We start from the raw sequence: 5,000 nt of genomic DNA, 5'->3' as shown, positions 1-5,000 counted from the left end.
CCTGAACCAGAAACATGGACATAGACCAGAACCAGAAACAAGGTCACAGACCTGAACCAGAAACAAGAACACAACTACTGACCACAACTACTGACCACAACCACACAACTACTGACCACAAGTACTGCTCTGGTTTGCACTAGCTCTGGTCTATCTCTGGTCTGCACTTTAAATTAGAACTACTTAAATGTGCATAAATTATAGTAGTGACTGGTTATAGTCGTGATAATACCTAACACTAATTGAAATAGCGGTCGTAGCTGTTAAAAGCTAACAGCGTCGCGGAACCCATGCAAAAACAAGTTTGTTATTTATGTTTAACCTAAAGATTGGTTGTTTTAGTTAAAATAACAAACCGGAGTGTTTCCAGCATACAGTGTTTAGCTACGCACTCTGACGATGTCAGATTTGAAAAAAAGATGTCGTCTCACATCACCCGATCCACCATCCTATTTCTATCCCCAAATAAAAGCCTAAAACTGTATATCCATGACATCATCATTCAACTACAATTACACTTCATTTACACTGAACGTTTTCCAAAAAAGGAAATCATGCAAGTATTTCTCTGAAACCCACAGCATGAATGATTCAGAGTTGCTTTGCTTTCCTAAGAGTGTTGTCCACGTGACCTGACAGAACATCTGTTTGTCCCGTCTTTCTTCTATCCAGACATATGGGTGATATAGTAGCCTATCACAGTAATATGGGTGATATAGTAGCCTATCACAGTAATATGGATGATATAGTAGCCTATCACAGTAATATGGATGATATAGTAGCCTAGCACAGTAATATGGATGATATAGTAGCCTATCACAGTAATACGGATGATATAGTAGCCTATCACAGTAATATGGATGATATAGTAGCCTAGCACAGTAATATGGATGATATAGTAGCCTATCACAGTAATATGGATGATATAGTAGCCTAGCACAGTAATATGGGTGATATAGTAGCCTATCACAGTAATATGGATGATATAGTAGCCTAGCACAGTAATATGGGTGATATAGTAGCCTATCACAGTAATATGGGTGAACCTTCGCCCCAGTCTGAGGTCCTGAGTGCTCTGGAGCAAGTTTACATCAAAGGTCTCGCTGTACTTTGCTCATTTTATCTTTCCCTCGATCCTGACTAGTCTCCCAGTCCCTGCTGCTGAAAAACATCCCCACAGCATGATGCTGCCACCACCATGCTTCATCGTTGGGATGGTATTGGCCCGCCCGTTGATGAGCGGTGCCAGGTTTCCTCCAGACGTGACGTTTGGCATTCAGGCCAAAGAGTTCAGTCTTGGTTTCATCAGACCAGAGAAACTTGTTTCTCATGGTCTGATGGTGGAGGCACCTGAGCTCAATTTCTCATAGCAAAGGGTCTGAATACTTATGTAAATCAGTTTCTTTTAATTTTAATACATTTGCAAACATTTCTAAAAACCTTTTTTTCACTTTGTCATGATGGGGTATTGTGTGTAGATTGATGAGAATTGTTATTTATTTAATCCATTTTAGAATAAGGCTGTAACATAACAAAATGTGGAAAAAGTGAAGGGTTTTGAAGACTTTACGAATGCCCTGTACTTTAACTTCTACCACAAAAATATTTTGAAGCCTTAAAACTTGAAACTTTTTGGTAAAGCACCATCTCGATATTATTATTGTTCTTCTTCCATAAGGCAAATTTAAAAAGCAAATTCCCGTGAGATGGTGAGGCCTAGGAGGGTGCAACCTGGCATGATGGTAAAGGGCCATGTGCCACACCCTCTCATGCAATTCCAATTGGCCACATGGTGGCGCTAAAAACAATTGATTGAAAATTCACATTTTGAAAGGTCCCTCCCCTAACAAGCAACAAATCTGCCTGAAAAACCCATAAGGTATGCCGCCATTATGGATTATTTGCAATTTAGAATTTTGTGAAAAACACTCAAAACGCAACTCGAGGCACCGAATGACGGATCTGTGCAAAAACTTTATACACAGCATCTGTGGACCAATGTCTCTCAACGCAACATTTTCCAGACTAGTACCTAAAATAACCGTGAGCTGGCAAATAAAAAAATAAAAAAATCTGTCACGGATATTATTTTGGATCCAAACATGTTCCAAACACTGTCGAGACCCGCAATATTCAGATCGACCACACGATGGCGCTACAACTGGCACGTTTATATATCTGTTTGACTCAGAGTGATGAAATTTGGCACACACGCTCAGGGATATGAGTCTAGCTAACCTGTAAAGTAAGATTCAGTTTGGCCACAGGGTGGTGCTGTTGGCAGGAAAAAACATTCATGCAAGCTCATTGGCTCAGAGCGGCCATATTGTTTTGAGCTAGAGACCTAGAAAACGTTTAAAAACATGGATGCCCGTCGGTCCAGCGGTTCTGTAGTTGAGGTTTAAAGAGGTTCAACATCATAAAAGATTTGTGCAAAATATACTGAACAAAAATATTAACAACAATTTCAAAGATTTTACTGAGTTGCAGTTCATATAAGGAAATCAATCAATTGAAATACATTCATTAGGTCCTAATCTATGGATTTCACATGACTGGGAATACAGATATGCATACTTCGGAAACTATTCAGACCCCTTGACTTTTTCCTTATTTTGTTAAGTTACAGCCTTATTCTAAAATGGATTAAATAGTTTTTTTCCTCATCAATCTACACACAATACCTAATAATGACATTACAATACCCCATAATGACATCACAATACCCCATAATGACATCACAATACCCCATAATGACTACGTGAAAACAGGTTTTTAGAAATGTTTGCAAATTTATAAAAATATTTTAATAAAAACAGAAATATCTACCACTACTATTAACAGAAGTATTCAGACCCTTTACTCAGTACTTTGTTGAAGCACCGTTGGCAGTAATTACAGCCTCGAGTCATCTTGGGTAAGACGCTACAAGCTTGGCACAGCTGTATTTGGAGAGTTTCTCCCATTCTTCTCTGCAGATCCTCTCTAGCTCTGTCAGGTTGGATGTGGAGCGTCACTGCACAGCTATTTTCAGGTCTCTTCAGAGATGTTCGGTCGGGTTCATGTCCGGACTCTGGCTGAGCCACTCAAGGACATTCAGAGACTTGTCCTGAAGCCACTCCTGTGTTGTCTTGGCTGTGTGCTTAGGGTTGTTGTCCTGTTGGAAGGTGACCCTTCGCCCCAGTCTGAGGTCCTGAGCGCTCTGGAGCAGGTTTTCATCAAGGATCTCTCTGTACATTGCTCCGTTCATCTTTCCCTCGATCCTGACTAGTCTCCCAGTCACTGCCGCTGAAACACATCCCCACAGCATGATGCTGCCACCACCATGCTTCACCGTAGGGATACGGTGTCCTCCAGACGTGACGCTTGGCATTCAGGCTAAAGAGTTCAATCTTGGTTTCATCAGATCAGAGAATTTTGTTTCTCATGGTCTGAGAGTCTTTAGGTGCCTTTTGGCAAACTCCAAGTGGGCTGTCATGCGCCTTTCACTGAGGAGTGGATTCCGTCTGGCCACTCTACCATAAAGACCTAATTGGTGGAGTGCTGCAGAGATGGTTGTCCTTCTGGAAGGTTCTCCCATCTTCACAGAGGAACTCTAGTGCTCTGTCAGAGTGACCATCAGGTTCTTGGTCACCTCCCTGACCAAGGCCCTTCTCCCCCGATTGCTCAGTTTGGCCGGGCGGCCAGCTCTGGGAAGAGTCTTGGTGGTTCCAAACTTCTTAACAACGATGGAGGCCACTGTATTCTTGGGGACCTTCAATGCTACAGACATTTTTTTTGGTACCCTTCCTCAGATCTGTGCCTCGACACAATCCTGTCTCAGAGCTCTACGGACAATTCCTTCGACCTCATGGCTTGGTTTTTGCTCTGACATGCACTGTCAACTGTGGGACCTTATATAGACAGGTGTGTGCCTTTCCAAATCATGTCCAATCAGTTGAATTTACCACAGGTGGACTCCAATCAAGTTGTAGAAACATCTCAAGGATGATCAATGGAAATAGTATGCACCTGAGCTCAATTTCAAGTCTCATAGCAAAGGGTAGAAATACTTATGTAAATAAGTTATTTCTGTTTTTATTTAATACATTTTAGAATAAGGCTGTAACGTAACAAAATGTGGAAAAAGTCAAGGGGTCTGAATACTTTCTGAAGGTACTGTAAGTTAGTTATAGATACCTTTTAAATAAAAGGTAGAGAAAAAAAAACAGTGACCACTATTTGACTCAATCAGCGTTGATCAGGGTCTTGATTGGGCCTGTGGAATGTCGTCACGCTCCTCTTCAATGGCTGGGTGAAGTTACTGGATATTGGCGGGAACTGGAACACACTGTCGATCCAGAGCATCCCAAACATGCTCAATGTGTTGATTGTGGCCTGTGAAATGTTGTAAAAGCAGTTTGCTGATGTCAACGTTGTGAACAGACAGCCTAATGGTGGCAGTGGGGCAGGAATAAGCTACAGACAACCAACACAATTGCATTTTATCGACGAGATCCTGAGCCCCATTGTCGTGCCATTCATCCCCCACCATCACCTCATGTTTCAGTATGATAATGCACGGCCCCATACCGCAAGGATCTGTACACAATTCCTGGAAGCTGAAAATGTCCCAGTTCTTCCATGGTCTGCATACTCAGACATGTCATCCATTGAGCACGTTTGCGATGCTCTGGATCGACGTGTACGACACCATGTTCCAGTTCCTGCCAATATCCAGCAACTTCACACAGCCATTGAAGAGGAGCATGACGACATTCCACAGGCCACAATCAACATCCTGATCAACTCTATGTGAAAGAGATGTGTCGCGCTGCATGAGGCGAACGGTGGTCCCACCAGATACCGACTGGTTTTCTGGAATAGAACACGTAAGTGGGGGGTCTCTACCTTTTTAAAGGTATCTGTGACCAACAGATGCATATCTGTATCCCCAGTCATGTGAAATCCATAGATTAGGACCTAATGAATTGACTGATTTCCTTATATGAACAGTAACT

General features: G+C 42.1%; 1 protein-coding gene across 1 annotated transcript in view; it reads right to left on the bottom strand.

Moving 5' to 3' along the window:
- Positions 1–5,000, bottom strand: part of LOC115175209 (intersectin-2) — a 104,730-nt gene that overhangs the window by 27,197 nt on the left and 72,533 nt on the right. The gene's annotated exons all lie outside the window — the stretch shown is intronic.

Source organism: Salmo trutta, chromosome 35 (genome assembly GCF_901001165.1).
Source record: "Salmo trutta chromosome 35, fSalTru1.1, whole genome shotgun sequence".
Taxonomy (NCBI): Eukaryota; Metazoa; Chordata; class Actinopteri; order Salmoniformes; family Salmonidae; genus Salmo; species Salmo trutta.
This window is presented reverse-complemented; position numbering and strand designations above follow the sequence as displayed.